The sequence below is a fragment of the Agelaius phoeniceus genome, chromosome Z (genome assembly GCF_051311805.1).
Source record: "Agelaius phoeniceus isolate bAgePho1 chromosome Z, bAgePho1.hap1, whole genome shotgun sequence".
Lineage (NCBI taxonomy): Eukaryota > Metazoa > Chordata > Aves > Passeriformes > Icteridae > Agelaius > Agelaius phoeniceus.
The window spans coordinates 63,975,413-64,002,986 of NC_135303.1; positions in this window are offsets into that span (position 1 = coordinate 63,975,413).

The window sequence follows — 27,574 nt, forward strand, 5'->3', positions numbered from 1 at the left end:
TTGCCTTTCTTTATAAATGAGGTCCTCCAGCCTTCTGCTTACCTTGGCGATCCTTCTCTGGACATCTCCCAGCATGCCCACATCCTTCTTATGTTGGGGGCTACAGAACTGGCTGATGTACTCCAGGTGAGGTCTTACAAGAGCAGAGTAGAACTGATTATTTGTCTCAGACTGGCTTTGTCTGCTATCTTCACCATGAACAGATCAAAGCCAGACTGTCCCAGAAAACAAGAATCATTGTTTATGGACTGATTTGAGAAAAACAACAGTGGTATCATGCATCCAGCAGTTTAATAATATGTTTGCTGAGGAACCTGCAAGAGCGCAGCTCTGCAAACAGTGTCAAGCACCCCTCAGTCAAACTCAAAAGTGAAATCACTAGCTAAATGGTGGTTAAATCTCCATATATATGAAGCTTTGTCAGAGAATGGATGGATTGATGTCTCGAGACATTTTGGGATGCATGTGGGTATATGGGAGGGGCAGATAAGGCCTTGCCCTGGAAAAACAGTGAACTGCCACATATGCCCCCAGCCCTAGGGCCTGTATGCCAGCCCTGCAGTGCCTGCCAATCATTGGCACACTGGAGACAGGGCTCTACTCTTCCCTAGTCCAGTTTAAGAGTGGCTAAATGACCAGAAGTCTCACCTGGGAGGTGGGACCCCAAAAGCCAAGAGGTATTTAAAGCTGAGCATGAGGCAGGCATAGCCTGACCCTACCTTCCTCTTAAAGTTTCAATATGAGCACTGCTGGAAACCAGGAGCTGGTAGCTATATGTGTGGTTTTTCTGTATCTTTCTTCCTTTTCTTCCTTTTCTTCCTTTCCTCCTTTCTCCCTCTCTCTTTTTTTTTTTTTCTTCTAATTCCCTCTACTTCAAACATTTTCAGAAATTTGAATAGTTTCAAAGTTTGCTAAATTGGATGGGCTAAGTTAATGCTTTGAGAAGTGTTTTATGTTGATTAAAAGAACCATTTACCAGAGTTCTCTGATTTTCTTTAGTTTGCCAGTAAACCTGTGTGTTATTTTGACCCCTTGAGAATATCTGGTGGGTATTTCTCCTGTGCATTTTACCAAAATAACTAGAACCCCTTTCAGTGAGTTTTTTGAGGCCTTACAAGCTTCTCAAAGAGAAAATGGGATATAATTCCTTTTATAAATATGACAGTTACTATCTAAGGTGTAAGAGAAACACAAGCCATTGCTTTTTCCAGTGTCCTTTTTGCTGAACCCATGTATACTGAGCCAGTAGCTTGCAGGTGTATTGTGTAGAGAGATGGTCTTTTTCAACTGTGGTCTGGGTTTTCTCAGCTCTTTTTGTCTGCTGCACAGCAAGGATTTTGCTAGCAATTATCAAGATATTTTAGGGGAATTGCTGTGAGAAATTCAGCTCCAGCTTTGCTTTCAAGTACACAGACACATGTCCTTCTGAATATCTAGTGATCCCAAAATGATATAGGGAACTAGTTCTGCTGAGGACTTTGTGAAGATGATCAACAATAGGCATGCACCAAGCTACCCACCCATTAGCAATAAAAATAAACAAGTAGACAACTGTCAAAACTAATGAGGAAATAAACCACTTTTTTGTCAGTTTCTATAAAAGCAACACAGTTTTTGGTCTTTCTTCCCCCACTCTCTCTGTTGTTTTCCAGAAAAAAAAAAAAGGAAACATATGGTGATCATTGCAAAAAAGCAAATGCATGGAGAAGAATTTTGATACAATCTCAGGTGCAATTTAATTATCCATGCAGAAGCTGTGTTCTTTGGTCAAAACGTATGATCTTAATTTCAAGTGGAACCAAGCCTGCATATCAATGGATTTAAAGTTGTCTGTTTCCATAGGTTTCATTCTGGTCTTTATGTCAAGATTTCTCTCTCTCTTTTAAGTACATACATACAGCATGGCCTCTCTTTGTTGTAACACATCAGAAATTCTAGGATGCTTGGAACAAAAGTACAGTTCTGTGGTTTTGCCTGAGGAAATTTAGTTGCCAAAATTGACACTGCTATGCACAGGTTTGTGGCAAATTTACTATAAACGATGTTAGGTCTTGACTCCATGTTCTATAAATTCTTACATATGTGTATGGGGCAGGTGGGATTGTGTTTTTCTGTGTGTGCATTTATATTTATACATATTGCTATTGCTGTATGGACAGAAAGGAAAACATTTTCAGCTTATTCTCAATCCATTTGATAGCACTGTCTAATAATAATAATAATAATCTCTAATAATAATTATCTAATAATATTAGGCAGACAGGATAATGAATAAAGGAAAAACTTGCTAAGAAGGATTTGAAGTCAGCCAGAATTGGGAAAGAGATATTAAGAATATTAGGTGTTTTATGACAAGAAGGTCTAGTTTAATTGTAGGATATTAACAAGGTCGTTTTCCAGCTGCTTTCAGATTCTTTCCCCATAACCATGGCAGAAGTCAACAAGGCTGGGTCATGTAGCTAGAAATTGCTTGGTGCCAGCCACTCCATTCACACTGGGTAGGCTTCCTTTTTTTCCTTTATGGGACAGTGAACTATTGCTAACTTCATGCGTCGAGAAGCAGACTTATTACCTTTGTTATCTGAGCAATTTCTTGTCTTGTTCTTTCCACCTTATTTTCTTATAGGATGTATTTTTGTTTTAACTTTAACAATCTCTTCTCTGTACTGATGGAAAATATACACTAATTGAAATCTTAGCTATTATTTAAGTTCAAAAATTAAATTTTATCCAAGATATTTCCCATGCATTAATTTTTATAAGTTTTTGTCCTGTGGCACTAAATAAAACATAAAATCAATCCAGATGATTGACCTCAGTATAGTATAGACAAAGTATAGTTGATTTGGGTATTTCAGTACCCCTATAACAGAACTTTTAAAAAGTTAATAGCTGGACAGATAATTTTATTCAGTTACACTTAATTTTATTTTTTTACAGACCTCAAAATATTTCTGAATTTTTGTGCAACAATAACAGACATATATGCCAACTTCTCATGAATTTTGACCTCTCACCTGCCTTTATGTGTTAATTAATCCTTCTATTTTAATTATAACCACACTACAAAGGAAACAATTTTATAGAAACATAACAGATGGATTTCAGATTCCCAAATCCCCATGACTACCCAGAATGTGAGTACCTAATTCACAATACTGATTTGAGAAATCCTTCCAGACATCACCCAGAGTAAGCCATACGTTTTCAATTAGAACAGGAGAGCAGGCTAAGTTTGTTTAGCATTCTCAGGGATACAGTTTAAGAAGAGGCTGCATTTCAAAGATGTGAAGTCCTCAAACCTCTACATATCATGCATGCTATGGACTTTATAAAATTACCAGACATTTTTCAAGTGCAAAGAGTTTATTTTACTAGAGTTAAAGAAAAAGGAAAGGAGTATGACCGGAAAGGTCCCAATTTCATGAAAATTCACACAGATTTAATATTTTTAGTGAAAATTACAAAAGAACTTCTGGTAAAATCTGCTTGACAAAACCAGCTCTAATTGCTGGACATAATGCCATGTGTTATGGAACATCCCAGCGGTCAGTTGAGGTCAGGTGTCCCTGTTGCATCCCCTCCTAACTTGAGCACCCCCAGCTTATTCAGTGTGAGAAGCCGAAAAGTCCTTAACACTGTGTAAGCCTTGCTCAGCAGTAACTGAAGCATCAATGTGATCACGTGTTTTGGTCACAAATCAATGCATAACTCCACACAGGTAATTATAAGGAAAAAAAGCTCTATCTCAGGAAAACCAGTACAAAACGCCTAAAAGGTCTGTGTGTGAAGGAAACAGAGGTCAGGAAACAAAAAAGATAACTTTTAACCATTTTTATAAACAACTGTTATTTTAATAGCAGTTCATTTAGAAATACACAGGGAAATAAAATTTTTTTTTTCCATATCTGTGTATTTTATAATTGTAAATAGCCATGTCAATTGGTTATAGGTCCACCAACTCTTCCCACAGCTGAATTTGGCCAGGGAAAGGAATTGGTTCTTTTTCAATGAGATGAAGTTAAAGATGCAAAATATAGCTGGACATTTGGAATACATCTTTGAGAAATGTATTTTGGTTTATATTAATTACATTACCCTCTTAAGAGTGATGGAGAGATGTTCTGTGTAAGCATCAGTTTTGGGGGAAGCTGTACGCTTCTTCATAAATTAGTGAATCTAAATTATGTTCTATATTACTCAAAGGAATTATGCAAGTAAAATAAAATAAAATAAAAAAGCTTATTAATGTATGTCTGCTATTTAAAGTCTAAATTGAATCAAATAGCTAAAGGGAAGGGAAGGGAAGGGAAGGGAAGGGAAGGGAAGGGAAGGGAAGGGAAGGGAAGGGAAGGGAAGGGAAGGGAAGGGAAGGGAAGGGAAGGGAAGGGAAGGGAAGGGAAGGGAAAGGGTTCATTCGTGGCATAAACTTAGCATAAAATTTCTGTGCAATGAATTCCAAACTGCATTTTAGCCCTCTGGCACAGAAAAATATGTATACTTCAGTTTAGAACATTAGACCAGAAGGTATTAATTTCATTGGTAAAACATCTTACTTCCAAAGTAACAGTGAATCTAACTATTTTAGAAAAGTATTCCAATACAAAATAAGAAAAGGTCTCTTTTCCTCAACTATTTTTGCTTGCTAGCTTCCTTCCTCTCTTTTCTCCTCCCTTCTCCTTTTCTGAGAACAGTAATAGTATTAAAAAATAATTTAGCATTTGAAATTGATTATTGTAGAAGTTTGTAAAATCAGCTTTTCAAAGTTCTCTATTGATGTAAACTCCACCACAAACTTAGAGAGCTTCTCCCATTTTGTGTCTCTACCATGAAAATACTGTTAAAGTTTTATTTCCATGATACCATTTTGTTCTTACTGAAATTAATACTTTATTTTCTGTGATAAGAGATCATTTAAGGGAACATGGGCATGCCATTCTCTTTGTGTTAAATTATGGATTAAGTAAAACAAATAAAAATACTTTCCCTTTCCAAGCTATTACCTGAAAAGTATTGTAATGAAAGAGTTTGAATCTTCAATAAAGCATCACTGAATCAGAGAATTAACTAGGCTGGAAAAGACCTTTGAGATCATCAAGTCCAACCTATGACCGAAAAGTAATCTTGCTAGTATCCAGGCTATCAAGAGATATTTAAGCCTAACAAGCCTAACAAATTACTTGTTTTGCTTCTATAAGGGAAGCTCATGTAGTCTTTTAGAAGTGAGTTCTCAGAGATGCATTTGTTGATTGCTGGAGAGATGAGACCTTTTTGTAAATTCTCAGTCATTCTTTAGGTTCCTCTTCCTTTAGAACTTTGGCCACCCAAATAAATAAGAAAATGTGGAAAAATATCTTTAAAGTGTATTCACTGCTGTCTACCAAGTAGTGATGGACAGATTCTGAACTTTCTTTAAATCCATTCCTATTATTTCATATTTCTGCCTGCTTACTACTCAGTGTTGTGGTTTAAGCCCACCTGGAAATCAAAGCAACACACAGCCACTCACTCAAACACCCCCTTCTTTGCCCACTTCACCACAGTGGAATGGGGAGGAGAATCAAATAAAAACTTATAAGTTGAGATAAGAACAGTTTATTCATTTAAAATACAGTAATAATGGTAAATTATAATAATAGTAATGATAACAAGAAAGGAAAAATAAGTAATGCACAATGCACTTGCTCCCCACCCGCTACCAATGCCAGAAGCAAACCCAACTGTGCCCCTTCTGCCTCCAGTTTGTATGCTTGGCAGGACATCCTATCATACACATCCTTTCAGACAGTTAGAGTCACCTTTCCCAGCTGTGCTCCCTGCCAGCTTCTTTTGCTCACCTCCTCACTGGCAGAGCATGAGACAAGGAAAATTCCTTCACTTAGGACAAACACAACTTCTTAAAAAAAACCAAACACCATTCTCATTCCAAATCCAAAACACAGCACTGTAACAGCTCTGTGAAGAAATTAAATCTATGCTAGCTGAAACCAGGACACTGAATCACAGAAGAAAGGCAATGCCTCTCTTTTAATTTCCATTCTATTGACAAGAAATTGAACCCTTAAACCCTTGAGGTTCTAAACATACTACAAAGTTTGAAAAAAGAAATGCATCATGACCAAGAATTTTGATAGCTCAATTCCCTACAAAACAAGAAAGAGGAAAAAAATAAATAAAGAAACTGACACAAGAACCAAGAAAAGCAAACTGTAAGACAGGAGTCTCATTTGTAAGTAACTCCAGGACACTGATTAGGCAATTAAGAGATGATCTAGTCTTTTCAACAGTACAAAAAGATGACATGTAAAACAACAGACACTTGGAGCCATTATAATATGAGGTATTAGTTGTCACATTTCACATGTTGCTTTAGCAGATGTTCTGCACCTCTTCAGAAGCCACCAAAAAGACATAGGGTTAATGAAAATAATTAAATTCAAGGGTTAAGGACCATGAATATTTTCCAGTAACGTTTATCTGTGGAGGCTGAAAGAAGAGAACTATACCTCAACATGATAAAATTCTCAAGCTGGAAAGAAAAGCCCCACATTTGAATAAAGCTCTGAGTTGTCAAAAGCTTCCCTAGCTTTTCTGCTGAGAAAGTAGCACATGTTAGATTTGCTACATTCCAAGGTCTTCATGGTCCTAAAACATATTGGAAATTTAACAAAAAATTCATATGGACCCTTTTCTCTCTCACTTGCATCCTGACAATGTCACATAGTAATTATAAGTATGGGGAATAAGTGACTCCTCTGAAGAACAAAAGTAAAGTTTATCTTAAAAAATTTACTTTACAACTAGCTGCTAGAAAGTTCAGCACTTTAATGTGCTTTTTTATACTGTGAATCTCATTTGTCCTCACCTTTAAACCCTGAAAGTATCAACATTTAGTCTCATATATATATTTCTGGTACAAATCCTGGTACAGAGTTAAAGCTCTGCTGTATCTAAGACTCCTGGTCAATTTACAATATCTGTTTCAGAAATATGTTCTGAAGGTCGGTGCAACTCTTGTAAGCCATGTTTTACCTTTACCTTAAAACAATTTTCTAATGATGCTGAAACTGTGCTCAGCTAACTCCAAACAAGACTTACACCAAAAATTCAAAAGCACAGGAGAGACACAATAAAAATGCATCTGAAGAAAATCTGAAAAATTGACCACAGTTCATCAGAATGATGAGTACTTATTCCCAGAAAGTGAAGGGTATATGACAAGTAATTTTTTTTTAATAAAATGGGAGAAATAGTAAAAACATCTTCAGAACTTTGAGAATAAATAAATGAACCTTATGTTTATAATCAAATATGTGTGTATGCACAATCGCATACACACACACGCGCGCGCACACACACACACCACTCTCAAATAAAGAAATAAACTCAATGTGATGTAATTATGTCATATCTTGAAAGAACACATGATTGCTAATACTTGATTGCTGTGCCCTGCCTGTTGGTGGGATCTAAACCAGAAAATGCATGTTCTTAAATGCCACAAGGGTATCTTATTCCCACCCACAGAAACAAAGAATAAGGTTATTTTACAATCTTAATAAGTTTGTTTTACAATTTTCTATGTTCTTGAAGAGGAAGTTAGTTTTTAATATCCGTTCCCTCTCCAAACAGAATCCATAGTTTAAAAAATCAAATTGTTATGTTAGCAATGTGTACAGAATGTATGCAGGCTGCATATAGTAAGAAATATCAAAGTATCTTTTCAGGAGAACTGTATGAAAATATAAATAAATACAATCTGAAAAATTAAGTAAGATACATATGCATTTCTCCTAAGAGATTCTTTGCTTGCTCTTTGAAAATTCTGGGGTACTATTATTTCCTTTTGTGAATCCATGCTTGCTATTTTTAATCAAATTACAGTTCTATATCTGTCCTGCATGGCTTGGATGACTAGCATTTCCAGCAGTTTTAGCCTTTACTGAATTTTATTTTATGGCTTTGTCGATTAAGGTATCACCCATAGATCCTTTCTCAAACATGGTGTAATATTGGTTTCTTGTCTCATGCCTCCTCTGCTTTCAATTAGCTATCCTATACAAGCAGAAGATTGAATTAATGTTTTATAAAGATGAAGGAAAAAATCCAGTACTATTGATATAGCCTATTTTCAGAATGTTTTAGTGATCTGATAGACTATGTAGCTGCTGCATGAAACCTAAGCTGTCTCTCATGTCTGGTTGCCTGTCAGACATCAAAAAGCGTTGTTCTAGGGCATAATTTGCTTTTGTCTATTTGTGTCTTGAATTTAAGATATCCATACTTTATAATAGGTGACATTTGAAAGTGTGCAATGGTTACAGGTCATGTGAGAACACACAGAAACTATAAAGAAAGCATACTGATGACAATATTTTAGTCTATTTTGGCAAATGCCTTGGCATTTTTGAAAGGTTTATGTTATGCAGCTTTTTCAGAGACTTTCATTTGTCTTTGACTCTTAGTTAATATGTTTTATTTTGGATGATGTCAATGTTTTGGGTTTTTTTATGTAAAGTATGAAATTATACAGTTTGTACAAATTTCTGTACATTTGTTGTTTTCAAATGTGTGGAGGAGATGCTTGCTACTTTCTGAAACTCTCCTGGGGAATTAAACCTCATAACCTGTCAAAAAAAAAAAAAAAAAAAAGAAAACAAAACCAAAAACCCCAACGAACCAAGAAAGTAATGAACAAGCAAAAAGCTAACAATTGTTATTCTTCTTTGTAAAGTGTTTTCAAAATTATCAGAATGTAACTGATGAGATGAATACTACTTGGTTTTGCAAAGAACCTGCAATTTCTCTAGAGTATGATATACTTTGTTTAGTTTTGAAAAAGCTGGCTTATACTCCACGGATGGTTTCTAAACCTTAATAGTGTTAACTATATCATCAACCATGGCAAAATGAAGAATCATATAAATTCTGCCTTACTGAAATTGAATTGTCACTCAAGTTCCTTAACATATTAACATTATTTGAAAATACATTTATCTATCAAAATATTGATCTAATCCACTTGATTAGAACTTGGAGATTGAATAAAAGTTTGTGCGAAACAAGAAGAATGCTGTATAATCTGATTATCAGTAAATAAATATAAAATATGATCTGGCTACAAAATGGGGTGGAAATATTTGTTTTACATCATTAATTTTTTCTCACAAAGTACCACTAAAATAAAAAGAGAAAGGAAAAAACAAAACAAAACAAAAAAGTAGTTCTATGAAGTCAGTATCTGCTTTAAATGAGAATTTGATAAAAGTGTCATGACGTGTCAGTGTTCTCATTGTACAAAGTCAAATCTAATCAATGTTTTAGGCATTTCCACCCCTCCCACTCCAGAATGGAATAATCTAGATGAAATGTATAATCCTCCTTTTCAATACAGCACTGTTGTTCTTATTAAGAATAAGTCTAGTTTAGCATCGTGATACTGGTATTTTGGGTTCTATTAGAACAGTTCTGAAGTCATAGAATGCAAAGATAAAGTTTTCTTTTCTTTTTTAAAGGAAGTTTCTCAAGCTAGTGTTTGTGGAAGTTATTTTGGAAGTGTAGAATCATATATACTAGTGTTCTGGACAAAACCTGAAGCAGTCATCTATTTCAGCCTTATCTGCCATGGTAGTGTGTCTCTACACCTGATAAACCAAGTCTTTTTTTCTGAAGAAAAAAACATTAAAACTGGATGTTAAACAAAGTTTAGCTTTAAATATAGCTTATATGATTTTGATTTTGGTTTTGTCTTTTTGTTGTTATACCCTAGAGCCTCTTTTTAACATTACAGCAGATTTCTTTTTTTAAACTTTAAACAAAAGAAAACAAAGCAAATATTCTCACTCAAGCTTGTTGAACTGTTTATTGCTTGCTTTGTTTTTCTCCTCTTGTATGTTAAGGAATTAGAATAGCTACATTATAGAAAGCCAAATATTCTACTGCTGTTGCTATTGAAAACAAGAATCATAAGTGATGAAAAACTGCCCTAAATTTAAATATACAAATATAAGATATAAAAAATGTAATACTTTGTTAAACTTCCCCTACTTGTCTGATGTAGCCTGAGTAAAAATGATTAGCACACAAAATTAGTTTTATCCAGGTTTAGGTGTCCTGCAGGATCAACCAGATTACATAACATATTTCAGCCAAACATTGGCAGAATTTTACTGTCTTTTCAATTCAGTTCTGTGCTGTTAGGTAAATATGTAAATGGCATACTTTGGAATTCCTGTGAGATTGCACAGGATTCAATTATGATTCAATACTGAACTTTAATGTCATCTTATTTGCTTCAAGAAGCAAAACATTTTACATGTGTATACTGCTGTTATGATTATTAAGCTGTTAAGGAATTAGTTGCTACAAATTCATATATACTTCTTTTTAGACCAAATTACTTGCTTAAACAGGGAAGCTTCAATGAAAATTATGCATGTCTCACAATCTTGCTTTTTTTATTCCTCTTTAAATGCTTCTAAAAATCCCTGTCGTGATATTACTGTCTGAAACTTGACTGCATGTTGCCTGGAAGAGGTGAGAAAGAGGTCTCTTAGCTTGCAGAAATTTTGATTAGAGTTAGGTTCTAGAGCTACCATTCTGAAAAGAGTAGGTTTGGCAGGTAAAAAATCTTCCTCAATGTTTGGGGGGGTTTTGTGCCATTGTATCATATTTGTGCCATTTTGTATTCCCCTGGATAGCCCTTTTATTCCTCTTTGATGTGTTTCCATGGACAGCTGCTGCATCATAGACTTTAATCTGTCTGGAGAGTCTGAAAACCTTCCTCCTTTGCCCCATCAAAACTGCTTTTAAGTAGCTTACAATGGATATGTCAAAGCACCAGAAAGCAGTGCCCTGCCACCACTATTTCCCAGAGAAACAGAGGTAGGTGAATATGAAGTTGAGTTCATTGCGCAGAATTTTATCTGCTATCACAAAAGAGTGGTCCAATAAATTAATTTACTCTAGGATGTTGGAATTATAACAGGAATGCTATCTGCGATCATTACAGTACATTTGATGGATATTCCTTGCTTTTTCCTGAAATTATTGCCTAAAAGTTAAAGTATCCTGTATTTTTAAAATGAAACCTGCTATAGATTCTCCTAAAACTCATTACTTCTTGTAAAGTATTGTCAATGACTGTGTTTTGAAAGAATTTACTGGAACATGTAAACCTTACCTAAACCACATTCTTAAATGGAATTTCATATTTTTTCACCATGCATTGTCTAATACTGCTTATTCCAATACATTAGGGGAAGAGGGGAGAAGAAAAGAAAAATATAATCCCAGATCACAGACCAGGAGTGTTTCATTTTTTGTCTTTTGCATCCTTTTTTAGTGCATGATACAGAGAAGAGATGACCATCTGAACCTCTTCTTATAGCTCTGTAGTGTAGTTCCTTTTCAGCTTTCTCTTAAAAGGAAATGACTAGCATGATTGGAGTTACTCTACATTTCACTGAAGTTCCTTAGCACTTGCCCCTGCCCAGCCTCGCATAAACCTGATATATAAAGCTTCCATATACACCTAAGTAGAGAATCTCAGGCTGTCTCAGATTTGGTACTAAGTTCAAACAGATAGGCTCTACATACATTTTTCTATCTGTTTGGACTTTATCAAGAAATGAATCTATATTTCAACCTAACATGTTGAAGAAAAGCTTTCCTATATCCATTTAAGACACACAGAATTAGGAAAATTAAAATGTTAGCACTTTTTTTTTCCCTTTCCTTTTGAAATAGATATTAAAACCCTATCTAACTCAGTCATCAGAGGGAAACAAGGGAAACAGAATTATGTCACTGAAATGAAGGCATTATGAAGTAGCAACTTAGGTCATCTTTTAAAAGCAGCTTAAAAAGGTGGCCTGTTTAAGACATGTGTTGTACTTACCTTGATGTCAGTGATCAGCATGAGTACTGACCCTGAACTGGGATTATAAATGTGCTTATAATTAATTTTTTTCTCTCTAAAACATGGTCAATTTAATGATTTGTTCTATAAAGCACTATAAATTTAATGATTTATTCATCACTCTGAAGAAATATGTATTAACTTGTGCAGTAAATGATTCAACTTTTTTCTTCCTGTTTTTGGGGTAGAATATGTGTGCTCCACATACCATTTATTCAAGACACCAGGGAACACCAGAGTTTAAATCCATCTCTTAAAATCAAGCAGGGATGCAAAAATAATTCAAGCAAAAATGCTCCCTTCATTCTCACTCATTTTTTATGTTAAAAACAAAAAGAAAAAAAAAGCAACAATAAAAAGTTATCACAAACTTTCCATCTAAATATAGCGGAGTAGGTCATGTTAAGGAAGACCATATTGTATTATATTGATAATACAATTATCAATATTAATTAAAAATAATACAATTATTATATTGATAATACAATTATATTGTATTGTATTATAAAGAGATCTGTTAGGTAAATTTAATGTCTGGCAATAGGTAGTTCCAAGGATAATCAAGTGCCATCTTGCCTAAAAGGGAATTGGAATGGATATACTGATGCTTTAGACTATTCGGAAAGAATACATTACTGGCTCAGTGACCAGTGAGGAAGCCAGGTGGCTGACTTATTCCCTCCTACATGTGTGACTTGCTGTAAAGTCATCTGTTCTGCAGAAAGTATTAGAGAATCATAAAACTTAACAAACAAACAAGAAAGCTAAAACATCTCAAACAAACAAACAAACAAACAAACAAACCCCTCATAACAAACCCCTCTGGCAAATATTTCTCACTGTTCAATGCTAAATTATTAATTACCTATTTCCAGTCCAAAAGGCTGCATTTCAACAGTGAAAATAATAAACTGAGATAAAGAAAATGGGCAAATAGCTGGAATTAGGCTCTTAAAGTGTTGAAAACCAATCAGCTGTAATTGTACACAAGCAAAACTAAGAGGTTTGGACAAGATGCTGACAGTTGCACATGTGGAAATAGGCATTTTCTTTTCTCTTTTATTTTTTTTTATATGGAAGTTGATAGCATGGCCGAAAAGCATTTTACTACCACCAGGCCAGTAACCCATAAAGTTTGCACCAGGATGAAGTGCTGGAGCAGCAACCAGTGTTACAGTTCCTCTCATTTATAGCTAATACCCTGAATGAAATTCAGGGTAATATAGCTATTCTGAATGAAATAGGAGGAACATTTGTATAGTTATTGGTCTTGTAACAAAGTTAGGCTTTGAAGGTCATGAATTCAACAACTGCATTGCATAACCCTTGTGTTTCTTTGTAATTTACCAATAAAGACACAGAAATAGAAAAGACATATGGTGCTCATGAAAAAAAAATGCAGGAAATTCTGTGCACTCTTCTGCTATAAGTATTTCATCAGGGGTGTTCCTCATGCAATTCATTCTCTGCTGTCAGAAGTGGTATTGTATTACGGAAGAGAAAAATTCAAGGTTTAGTATAGGAAGTTAGAATAACTTGAAACCTCACAATGGCTCCTAGATTAATTTTAATCAGACTTCTTCCACTTCTATCAACTTTCAGCCTTTCAAATGCTGTATGGGTTTTGGAAGTCAAACATTATTTCTAGATCCTTTATCTGCATTGATACTAAAGATTTCTAATTGAAATTATGTCAAGAAATAAGTTCATTGCAGAAGAGTCCAATTTCATCTCAGGACTGTATTGGCTACGCAATTGTAACAGTATTTTCTGAGGTGAAAGTGCATACCTCCAGATGTTTTACAGTTGCTAAACAGCTAAGTCATATGGGAATTTGACAAACAAATCTGACTCAGTTTTATTTCAGAAAAACACTGAGACAGTGTTTGGTCTAAACTTATGTGAGAAGATCTTCAGAGCATCCAAAAGCAGAAGTTTAACTCCCAAATGCTTGCTCCAACTGCAACATCATCTCTTCTTAACTGTAAAATATATGTATTATTATTAATGATAATTATAGCTGTGTGTGTATATATTTATATATGTGTGTGTGTATGTGTGTGTGTCTAGTATCTGTGACGAGCTCAGTTCAGCATTTGATCTGACACAGCTTAATTACACCTTAATTACAAAGAGCAAGTAAAGTCCCAAGAGATTTTGCAGATCTTGTCTATGTGCCAGGCACTTTATTCACTCTCTCACAATGCCAGGGAGAAAGCTTTTGTGAAGGCAGAGTAAAAGCCAGATTTTACAACTTGCACTTTGGAGAAATAAATGGTGTATCTTGCTCCTTTGCCTCTGAAACCACTATTGCATGCCAGTGCGACAAGATATTGGACTCAATGAACCACAGATCTGGTTTGCTATGCCTATTTCTATGTGATTTATTATAGCATTTAAGTTTAGAAGAACCTTTTGCCCCATGAACACTGGCCTCAGCAGTACTGCTGTTACTTGAAGGTTAAAGGAGATGTCATCCAAGAGACTCCACCATTCCCTAAGAGTCTGTGAAGCACAGAATTGTATAAGTAGTATCTAAGTCATCTTACCCAACCTAGATTTCATACACTTCATCCCTGGATAAAAAGTATCTTCTATTTAGTGAAAAAAGCACACTAGAAAATACACAATTTGTTGGAAAAAAAAAAAAGGAAATCTGAAATTTGCTAAATTAAGCGGCTAAATCAGGTGGCTAAATCTCCACAGTCCTTCAACAGGATACAAATCAGTTTATTTGTCCACAAAACACATTCAACATGGCCAACTGTGCCATTCTTATGCATTTAGAACCTTTGCAACTAATTGCTGGTGTTCTGTCCATCTTACAATGAAAGCCATGTTTCCAGTGTGTCTGATTACTTCTTTAATCCCCAAAGAACTAATGAAAACCTTTTCCAAACTTTTCAAATCTACTATCAGACCTAGCTTGAATGCAAAATGAAAGAAACCCTAATTCTGGTATAATTCACATTACTTCCATAAGACATGAAGGATTAGGAGCTATGTGGGACAGAAATATTTGTGTTACAAATCTAGCCCTTTTCACAGTTCCAGCTCAAAATTAGTGAAATGAGTTTTGAACAAAACTTCCCAGGTAAAATCTATCCATTTATTGATTTACTTAAACAACAGATAAAAATGTTCATTTCTGGCACTGATATTCTATGAATTGATTGGTTTGAATGAGTGGTAGAAAACTAATGAAAATTTCTGCAAACAAATAATGGACAAAGATAAAGTGTATGTTGGTACAGATTGGCTTTATCATAACATTTTCAGCAGTTCAATGTGTCATTTATAATTGTTTCTGTCTCTGTAAATATCTGATGGTACTAAGTGGTAAAATATAACGCTATTAATAATCCTGTGTATTTCGGATCTCATGCTGAAAGTATGAAGCACCTTGCACCATTAACAAATCCAGTTAATGGTATAATGTATTCAGTGTGAGGTTCTTGGAGGGAAATCTATATGCAAAAATTTCTGTTCCTTCTTTATCATGTGATAATTTTGATCTTCAATGCTAATCAGGTATTTTGGCACCTGCTAAATGGTAGACATATTTTATTTAGGAAAATTTCAATAGAATTATATGATACATTTTAAATACAGATTCACATGGTGAGCTGTCTTCAGAAATACATATAATTTTTCAAAACATTTTAAAAGAGGTAATAATTTCTACAAAATTTTTGCCACGTAAGAACCTAGACTTTTTATTAAATATAAATGTACTTGTTCTTCATGTTGTCAGTGTGGACTTCCATCTCTGTTCAAAATCAGAATTATAATGAACTAAATTATTTTTGCTAGTCTACAGGAGTTTGAAAAGTTAACTGCACAGGATTAAAAAAACACCCAACCAACGAACCAACCAACCAACAAAAAATAAAACCAAAATAACTGTAAACCTGGAATGAGAATGTTCTAAACTATTGATTATCTGGTTTATTTAGCTAGAATGTGAAGTGCATTTTAATTTAAAAAGTATGATCTGATAAATTCTCAATTAAATTAGTAGGTAACCTTTCTTAATATAAAGGTCTAATTTATTTTTCACTGACAGTGGTGTTAGTGTCCATTATATTTAGCTGATTTTTTAAGCCAGTAAATAGCAGATATTATTGAAATGGGGTTGAAGTTTGTATAGAGGTGGGCAAAAAAATAATTTGCACATAATGTCAGATTTTTAATCAGATTATTTTTTCATACTTGTTATTTTTGTGTCAAATCAGTGAATAATTCTATTGAAATTTTCCAACATACCAGCTTACATTATTAAAAAATCTACTTTGAAACAGCTTACTAAAAATTGCATAAGAAAATTTGCCAAAATATAGTTTAACATTGAGTACAAACACATTCATTACACATGTTCATAAAGTATACAAAGGGCTTATGTCATGGAGTGTTCAGATCCAATTTCTTACAATTATATTCTGCCTCACATTTTTTCTTTTTTTACACTTAAAGAATGTAAAACAGTCCATTAAAACAGATACATGTCAAAAAATATATTCAAAATATATCAAAGCCAGTTTTTCTTCTCTTAAGATCTGATTAGTGAGAGATGCTTCTGTCCGAACTAAGGGGCAAACACGACCATATGGAAAAGTCAAAATTATGGATTTGATTTAATGATAAATATGAGGTAGAAGAATAGAAAGCAATAGAAGGGATGGGGTTAGGGGGTAGAAGGGAACAGAAAGCAGAAGACAGTCATCACCTTATTGTAGTTGATCCAGCAGCATGCCATTGGTCCTTCGCCCTGGGCTTCTTGGTGGTAGATGGTGGTAGATGTCCCAATGTCATTAAAAGTTTTTCATTATTTATACATTTTAGCTAATAAAGGAAGTAGTGCCCATTGGCTGAATAGTTCTCTTATTCTATTGGCTAACTGATTTCCTCATATCTCATGCTATTAGTCCCATGTTTAGTCTTTCTCTTCTGTTCAATCAGTGGGTTTCTTGAGTAGGTGGGCTGTGAGTCAGCAGTTGCGATCTTCTCCCTGCTGGAATTATGTTTTCCCAGTAGAAGCTGATTTCAGCAGTTTCGCTGAATTTAATCTCCTGGTGGTCCATAAATTCTGTACTCTTTGTGTCCATTATTACTAATACGTTCTTCTCCCCCAGCTTTGTAAAACTCCTGCTAAGTCTGAGAAAATACCTACAATACATAGACCTTTAAATTACAAGCTCTTCTGGTAGTAATTGGATGTTTGTCTACATGCCTCTGCTTGGTAAGAAAAAAATAACAATAATCTTGCCTCCTGTACCTTCATCAGTATCAATAATGAAAACTGTTGAGACATTTTTCATATCATGAAGCATGAAACTGTTGAGAATTTATAGGCAGACTTGCCAGCAAATTTTTATTTACTCATGTTATAAAATATAGTTAGAAATTAGCAGTCTTTATCAATGTTTTTATTTTCATTAAAATTATTATGTATTTACTAATGCAGAAATAGATAAATTCTGATTACAGAAATGGATCATAAATGTTTTTATTTGTAATATTTTTCAATTAATTTTTGCTTTAAATCCTACTTCTTTGGATTCTCATGTAACTCTGCTGTATTGAAATTATTTCAAAATTAGGGTGAATTTACATTTTTTCACATTGTCTCCATTTCTTTGGTGAAGGTTTCCTTTCTTTATATTTTATATAATAGATAATCCCCTCTTTTAAGGGGTTTACAAAGGGAAATTTAAATTCTGCATAACATTTGAAAACCTAAAGAGCTTCAGGGTTTCTCTGTCATATAAGGGAGGAACTGAAAATGTTTTGTAAAACATAGTAGTGTTAAATTCCTAGAGTTTACAGGAAAGACATTTTTCAAATTGCTTTAAAATCTGTACCTTAATCAGAGATTTGATTTATATATTTCAAGCATTGACTTTCTACAGGTCTCCATGGACCTTTGTATTTGAGCAACTGCATCCTAAGTTCTGTGTTAACTTCACTGGAATGTGAAAAAGAGAATTCTACAATATGGAAATGCTCAGGCAGAACATGGGGAAGAGATAGTCTATCCTTGCTAAATACTGCAGCTCAGATAGAGTTAATTTATTGCAGCTGTGCAGGTCATCTGAGGTTTTTGTTTTAATCAGTGTTAACTGACATTGAAATGGCACCCAGCTAATTGCTATGCCTTTCAATTTCAAGAATATTGAAATGTCTCTTTCTTGCTATGTTTACATCTCCTTTTATATGGTTATTTTACAGTGCGTTGTGCAGGGAAGAAATTGGTGTTTTGCCTCCTATCAATTTACATAATCATTAAATCAATTCAGTATCATATTATTTTATTTTTTAAGGCCATCAGAAACCCTTGCATGTCTTGTAAATTTTGATTGCAATGGAAAAGAAAACCATTCCAACAGGTTTTTCACGACTGAAAAATATGTTCATATTTTGCCACTCCCCCTTCTCTTACTAATCTAGATAAAACACAGGTAATCCCTTATAGATATGTGATTTTATTATTTTTAGTTATTACTAGGCTTTTTGCTTTTCTTTGGGACACTTTGCTTTATCTCCTTCTACATAAGTCCACTGAAAATTGTTTGAAATTGGGGTGAATAACAATGAGAAAATCTCATGTTTCTAACTCTGACACACCAAAAAAGAATATTTAGTCATGTGATTTGGGTTCTTGCCTGTTGCTTGCTTTATCTTTCAAGAATTGAAAAATCTGTAGTTTTCTCTTTATAGGGCTTCTGATGTATTTTGAAGTCAAAGAATATGCTGCTTCTACCAATGTAGTAGAAATTGCTGATTTCCAAATTAAACATACATATTAAAAACTTGCTGTTTATCCACCTGTCCTGTTGCACCATTCTTATGTATGCACTATGTACACTACTCTTGATGAGTCAATGCACTCTCTTCACGTGGCTTGCAATTTAAATATTCTGTGAAGGAAAATTGTCTTTACAAAATTTTTGTCAGTACTGGCATAAGGTTCAAGATTATCACAGGAATATTCATTAAAAATATTACAGAAAAAAAAAGGAAACAAACAAAAAAGTAATAAATATAAGAATTTGTCATGGGCCAGGGCCTGGGAACTCTGTGGGGGCCCTGAGGGTGGATAGATGAAGCAAGAGCAGTGGATATTGTCTACCTTGACTTCAGCAAGGCCTTTATCACTGTCTCTCAGAACATCCTCAATATGGGCAAACTCAGGCTAGATGAGTGGACAGTGAGGTGGAGGGAGAACTGAGTGATTGGCTAATCCCATAGGGCTGTAATCAGTGGCACAGAATCTAACTGGAGGCCTGTCTTAGTGCTGTCCCAAAAGATTCAACACTGGGCCTGGTATTGTTTCACTTCCCCATCAGTGCCTTGGATGAAGGGGCAGGTGCCCCCTCAGAGAGTTCACTGATGACACAGAGCTGGGAGCAGTGGCCGATACCCCAGAGGGCCGTGCTGCCCTTCAGAGGCTGGAGAGAGGGGCAGAGAAGAACTGCCTGAAATTCAACAAAGGCAAATGCAGGGTCCTGCACCTGGGGAGGAAGAACCCTGGGAACCACAACAGGCTGGGAAGCTGCTCTGTGGAAAAGAAGGATCTGGGCATCCTAGTGGACAGCACTGAGCCAGCAGTGTGTCCTCATGGCCAAGAAGGCCAGTGGTGTCCTGTGGTGCGTTAGGAAGAGTGGTGCCAGCAGGTCAAGGGAAGTGATTCTGCCCCTCTACTCAGCCCTGGAGAGATTTCACATGGGCTGCTGTGTCCAGTTCTGGGCTTCTCAGTTCAAGAGAAGATACAATGCTCCTGGAGCAGGTCCAGTAGGCTGTGAAAAATAGTTAAAGGATTGTAGCATCTCCCTCGTACAAGGAAAGGCAGAGGGAGAGGGACCTGCTCCATCTTGAGAAGAGGTGACATCCCCCTAAAAGGGGACCTCATCAATGTACATAAATACCTGAAGGGAGGGTGTTAAGAGGATGGAGCCAGGCTTGGTGGTATTGAGCAGTAGGACAAGAGGCAATAGTCAGAAAATGATGCACAGGAAGTTCCACCTGAACATAAGGAGGAACTTCTTCACTAAGCAGGTGACCACCCACTGGAACAGGTGTGGCCCTAGAGGCTGTGGAATGTCTCTCACTGGGGATATTCAAGAACCATATGGAAACAAACCTGTGCAATGTGCTCTGGGATGACCCTGCTTGAGCAGGGAGATTGGACTAACTGACCCACTTGGTCTCTTCCAACCTGACCCATTCTGTGGTTCTGTGATTAGCAGACTTTGTGAGAGGGTGAAGACCAGGACCTGGACAGTCAGAGCTCATCCTATTGCCCCCAGACAGACAGTAGGACAGAATGAAGGGCATCCAGGCACAGCCCAAATCCAGGTTATCAGACATCTCTCTGGGGACTGGGATAGGCCAAGGCCAGTGGGGCCCATTGCTGTGCACAACAGGGCTTTTAAGATGGACATCCTATGGCTTCAGTGGGGCAGGCAGTGGTGGCCTTGCAGGTACTGGGAACTACAGTCCCAACAATAGCTAAACAAATAATTAAAAAAGCAATAGTAAAATGGTGCAGTGTAAAAGCTGAGCATCTAGGAAGGTTTGCTTTACATGTGGCCACAAAATAATGATACACAAAGGTCACAAATCCCAAACTCACCAAAGCTGAGGTGTTGTTATGGCCCGCTCTCATGAAGGCAAGAGTAACCCAGGTTTTTGTTAATGGATCCCTGAGGGTGGATCAGAGTGACAAGACACTAATGTTAAATGTTTGAAACTATAAATATGTACGGTTTATTTTAGAACAATTTGGGTGAAACAGAAAGCAGATACATATATGCATCAATTATTATTATCTACAATAATAGCATATGAAAGTATAAAAATATTACTTAAGAAAATTTAAAAGGGAGAACAAAGAAAGAGAGAAAAAAAAGAAAGATAAAAAGAAAGAGTAAAAACATCACTATCTGTAGATCTTGTGAAGAGACTTGATTGTTGCAGCCTAGATGTCTGTTGGTTGAAGTCATAGTCAAAGTCTTGATCCACTGGGAGTCTGGGGAAAAAACCTGCAAAACACAAAGTCTGATATTTCAAAATATGCCTAGGTACCTGTCTTGGTAGAGGATCCTCTAGTCCTCTGGTGGAAGGCCTCAGAAATTAGTCTGGGTGCTCTTTGGTGATCTTTGAGGATTTATGACACCTTCTAAGATCTGACAGCTGCCTCATATCAGGGCAGTCAAAATTGAGCCAGTAAAGCCCTAGCAGACCTTCCTGGGAAGGAGAGAGGGAGTTTTGCAACTGAGTTGTGTAAGGGAGTGTAATTAGCATCATATGAGGCACCACCTTGCCTTGCAGGATTTGCCTATTATCAGCCCCAAGGTCTCCTTTGTAGCCTCCAGAAAGTAACAGTTCACTTCCTCTGTGTATGCAGACTAGCCATTACATACCCAAAAACACCCCCTCAAGGGATGCAAATCTGGCCTGACCAACGCACCCTGGAGCCTCCACAAATGGGCAAGTGTTTTGTCATTAATCAGTAACAGTCTTGACTCTCACAGGTGCACAGGTATCCCATGTACCTATATGAACACTATAAATGTATGAGTCCACTTATCATTGGCCACCCCAGAAGTGATCCAGAGAAAGAAAGCTGGTGAATTTGACAGATATTTTTAAATGTCATTTCAAAGCTTTTTCTGCATAAGAAAAAAAGAAAAGGAAAAAAAAAAACAAACCCACAGTTTTGAAAAAGCTTATATTCCTTCCTTAAAAGTAATTTAATTGTCCAAAGTCTCATGAGTTTCTCACTTAACATAAAAACACAAGCCATACACTTGGAAATAGCTCTGGAGCTCTCCTAGCTACCTAATGTGCTCAAAGTGTACATTGAATGCATTAATTCCTCAGTTATTTGATATATCTGCATCTTTGCTTTAATTTATTTAATTTTCATCTAGATTTTATTTTGTAATTTTTGGCGCACTAAATCTTACAGCTCTTCCAAATATATACTTGACCTAAATTACCTTTTTTTTTGGGTCATTTGCTGTTTCCACACAACCTTGAAAACTAAAGTATAGGACGAAATAGAATAATCAAAGCATTATTAAAAATGCTCCTGTGAATTTCAAGTCTTTAATTTACAGACTGCAAATGTTACTGTGAGGAAGTGTTTGAAACATTTGATGCTTGTTAGTTTGCATAATAGAACATAGAAATGACTGTATAGGCAGAGCAAAAGGTAGGATTCTACAGTACTTTGTATTTAATTGAATTTTAAAAGGAGGTAAATGAAGTTCCTCCAGAAATACAGTCTTTAATAAAATTTAAAAAAAAAAGGAAAACCACTAGATTCTTCAGTAATCTGCTTCTTTAATAGAGATATATTAGCAATAAGAATCAGACACATTAATATTTCAAGACTTTTAGAACTTAATGAAACATTTGAAACCTTTCTAAAACCTTATGTGTAAGCTGTAGATCATCCCAATATTTTTTTACTTATAACTTCACTTTGTGACTCTTCTATCAGATTTGACAGATTTTTTAAACTAATCTAGATTTTCAAGATCTAGCAGAAAATTCCTTGAAGAAATATTTTCCTAAGCTGAATCCTAAAAATCTGAACACTTTAAGGTGTATTAATTAATCATTTTTCAATAAGAATCAAGTAGTAAAATGAAACTCTACTTCCAATATCCACCAAAAAGATAAAGTGTTTTAAATCTAGATTACAAAAACATCTCTTTAGCCATAGTGGCTAATCTTGCATCACCATTTATTAGTAGGTTTCTTACTTTTTTTCCTCTTTCTTTAAAGAATACTCTCAAGTATCATACATTATTTCATATTCTGCAAGTCACTATTCATTCTGCTGAAGTTCTTTCATTTTTAAATAAACTCCATGTTCTAAGAGGAAAATGAAGAGTCTCAGCTTTAGAAGATGATATTTCTTACTCTTCTACAGAAACCCTTCAAAGTTTACTGGTCATTGTTGCTACTATACACAAAGCAAGCTACTTTTAAGGGATTGAATAGCAATCATTTAAAGAATAATCCAGAGTACTTGAATATGAGATACTGCATAAAGGTTCCATTTATTTTATATCTTTTGAAATTTCACCATTTATCATTTAAAGCACTCAAATAGGGTTTAGGGGAAGAATTTTGCATACTGATAGAATCGTTCATAAAACAAAATCTTCTTTTCTGAAAGGGCTAATTTCCAAAGTTTTTCAGTTGAATTTTTAAACTTCCTGTCAACTCAAACCAGATCTTGTGTGACTTGGTAGAGGAAGTCTCATCGGAGTAAAGGCTCACAGACTTCAAGTATATAAACCTTCAAGTTTCTAAGAGACAAAAATAAATGAGTACATTTATGAAAGTAAAAAGGTGGGGTAGATGAGAATAGATTGATTCAACATCTCATAAATATCATTTCCATTGTCAGAATACTCTTATATTTTTAAAGTAATTCTTGAGTGGTTTTTAAGAACACATTTTATTCTCCCTCATTGTGTGTGATAGTCTTGAAACCTGCTCCCAGAGGCAGTCATTGACCAATAATCCATTTCAGAGAACCTCAAAAACCGAAACACCAACCCTTCTTATCAAAACAAGACACATTAATATTAGCATTAGTACACTTGTAGAAGCTAAATGTTAATCTGGTCGATTAATTTCAGAGATAATCACTGCACCTTTATGTCTATACAGCACTGGTCCTGATTTTTGTTATTCTTACATGAAGAGATGTGAGAAAAATAAATTGTTGGTTTTAAATATTGCGGTACATGGGAAGCAAAATCTATGTTGAAATGAAAGGTGTCTTTTTTTCCTAACCAAGTTATGGATGAAGTATTTGCTTGAAAGTACTGGACCTGTATCACAAAATGGTAAAACATGATAAATCAAGTACTCCAAAAGTTGACTATGTGCTGGGCTCTAAATGGCTAATACAGAAAGGGGAAGATAATCCATTTTATGGAGTCAGCCTCAATATTATTCCAAACACCAATGAAGAGAACACCTTTTGTTAACATACATCAGCTGTTTCCTAATCTGTTAAAAAAGGAAAAAAAAAGTATGTAAAGATGTATTATGTGTTATCACCTGAAATAATGCTAAAGAAACATAAGATATACTTTTTCAAGATGTATGCATAGCACTGAAGATACAAAATGGTCTGACTAATTGTTTTGTGTTACGTTAAACCTAACAACAAAGCCTTTGAAAAAAACAGACAGGAAATCTTTCTAAATGAGGTCAATTGCAGAGTAGCAGTGAGCCTAAGAAGTGTAAAGCCAGTAATTGTCAAGTGCCATTTCTCGCTCATTCAGATTTTACCCAGCACTGTAGAGCTGACCGCTCCAGGGCCCGTGTACATGTGTCTGTGTCTGTGATAACAGCACACCTGATCCTCTGATGCATTGCTGAAATTGCTTTCCTGTTTATTGCTGTAGTTTACTTTTGATCCCTAATGGAAAAGGCACATTTAGTGTTCTCTTGTGTTAGAGATGTTAAACTGAAACATTCTGCTTTAATTGCACAGACATGAGTGGTTACTGCTCAAACACAAAACAAAATGATTCTTCTCATAAAGGTGAAATCTTTGTGGGGAAGTTTTTCATAAGTAATTGAAGTACAAACAATTTTAATACTAACAAATGGGAATTAGGGGACATGGGCTTACAAATATGGCAATATGTTTTGCAGAGCTAGGAAAACCTGGAGTAAGGTTATGGCATAAGATGACAAAATGTTTTCTTTTTCACTTGTAGGCATTTTAAATGCCTCCTTTTGATGTCTTATCTCAAAGTATATTTTAATGATGAAAATTTTGAGAACTTATTTGAAATCAGTTGCATCAATAAGTAGAAAATTCAAGTATATATTTTTAGTACCCATTCATACTGACAATTAACCTACCTCCCTATACTTGGGTTATAACAGGGTTAAATAAACTGCCAAGCCCTGTTTTCTTGATCCTTTCATACCTCTGACTTCCAGGAGAGACAGAATTATTTAAAAAGTAGAATTAGAAATATTGAATTAAGTGATCAGAGTTAATTTTGGATTTCTTTAGAACTGTAATAATAGATGAGTCTCCAGGGACTTAATAAATATTAAAGAAGTACATCTTCAATTTGTAAGATTATTTAAATATTTGAGATTTCAAATGAGACTTACTGAAGTGTTACATGCATGCTTCTCTGAGCTTCCTTATTTATGTTAGGGGTTTTCTAAGTAGTAATAGCAGTAATACTACCTAGGACAACAAGAAGGAACAAATATATTCAATGGTCTATTCTATATTATTAAAATATAACGTGATACTGAAGAGAGGCGTGTATTTGATAAATAAAAAAAAACATTTGAATGAAAGGGTGGTGAGATAAGAGGAAAAAAGTTTTTCTATTCTGATGGCAACCGAAAACCATTAATATAGTCTTAAAAGAAACATCTGATACCCTAAAAGAAGGAGATTATGGTATAAAATTACACACACAATTTCTCTGTACCTGGGTACTTCTCTGATACCACAAGCATACAAATACCTTTAGAAATGATAATACTGTACAGATGTGCTTTATGTAGTAAAACAATGTTTCAGAGTGATTTTTCCTACAGTGAGCTTAGATAAGGAGCTGATTTCTATTTTAAACATCGGTTTGATTTTCTTTTTATTTTATATATGCATGCTGCACTTGATTCACTGTTGTCTCCCAGCCTTTAACACAAGAAGATTTTAATATCTGTGTTAGTTTCTGAGCCAAAAATTGTCCAAGTCATTTACAAATGGTTATTGATCATTCTGAGCACCTCACATACAACTATCAGTGTAATTATACAATGGAAATATGTTTTGTGTGACATTTAAAGACAGCAGTTTGGAATTTAATGTTACACTGAAACCACTGTCATGGACAAAAAAAATGAGATGTATAGAACCAAGACAATTATGTCAATCACAATAATGTTTCAATAGCACAACACTATTCAAAATTAGCTCAGTAAAAGGGGAAAATCTCACTAATACAGTAAGCATTGTCATACAGAAATTTTTTAATTTCTGCCTCTTGGCTCTGGTGTTGGGTTCACCTTTCCAACAACTCTCTAAGTTCTAGTACCAACAGTTCCTACTTTCTGTGGAAGCACAGGGGAAGGGGCATAAGATGACAAGTTCCAGCCTTGTGAGATTTTCACTGGGAGAATGACTGGTGTGTATTCTGGGGTTTCATCTCTGTCCCAGAGGGACTGTATTTCCATGTTACAGCTTTCTTCTTTCTCATTGCTTCTCATCTGAAGGCTGGAAGGTTAACCACCTCCTCCCACATCAGGCGATACAAGAGGAGTTACTACTTGCACTGGGCCTCCCTGGGAGACTCAGGTCTTGCTCAGATACAGTTATTTTGGAGCTGTATCTTCCAACATGTTTGTTGGAATGTTTCCAAATGCTTTTTAAGAAAAAAGTAAAAGCAAGACATGGGCCAACCAGTCAATACAAGTCCTAAGTTCCTGCACTGCCAGACCTTTAGAAAACTTAAGGCATTTTACCAATGGCATTAAAAACACATGCCTTGTGATACACTAAACAATCATTAACTGATTTCTTTTTTGACACTGTGGCAATCTCATAGCTGACATGTGTTCCAAGAAGTGCAGGAGTAAGCAGAAGCAAAATGGACTGCTAGTTCTGAAGAGAGTTTGTCAGACATTTTCATTAGGGCTCTTATTTACATTTTTACTTGTATGGCTAAAATCATGTTTGTATATGTATATCAGATACTTTCCTTCCTTTTTTTTACTGTTGTATTCTACGTTTGGCTCTGGAAGCGAAGTGAATGAAAATATAGTCACCAAATTTATAATGCTTATTTGAGTCATTGCCTTCAGGTCCCTGGGCTGAAGTAAGAGACTTGTCTGCAGTAAGAACATTTTTTACTGCAGATTTTTTTGTTGGTTTTGTTGTTTTGTTGTTGTTGTGCTTTTTTCTTTCTTTTTTTTTTCTTTTGTTGTTTTTTGGGTTTTTTGTTGGTTTTTTTTTTTTAATTGGACTAAATTTCTGGTGGTTTGTTACTCTGTATTTTCACTGCTGACTTGCAGCTAATGGTTTTTCTGAAGTGGTATATGTTTACATAGTAAAAGGATTTCTTTAAGTTTATCAATCATTCTTTTACATTTAGATAACTATTTCGAGAACAAATATCAACATGTATTAAAAAAAATGTTCTTTTGCTAAAAATGCAAGCTATTAAGTCATCCATGACAATCATTATTAAATACAGCCATCTACATACAAATACATACATTTTGTATTCAGACTTCCACATCCTATGGTTTTTTGCATGTGTGGTTAAGACATAAGTCATGCTTGATCAAGACAAAGCTCCTAAATTGTTGTGTATCATATTCTCTTATATTGTGGTTTAGGAATGATATTCTTTGATTCAGTGCTCCCATTGAAACCATGCACTGCTGCTTCATCACCCTGCTTCCTACACATCCAGCTGAGGGCTGGAGAGAAGAACTGAAGGTAGAACAGGTAAAGGTCACAGGTTGAGATAAGAACAACTTACTGGAAACAGCAGTGGCATAAGAAAAACAAACACTAACAGAAACAATATCCATTAAAAAGTGTACAAAAGAGAGAATGATTCACATGCAAAATGTTCACCT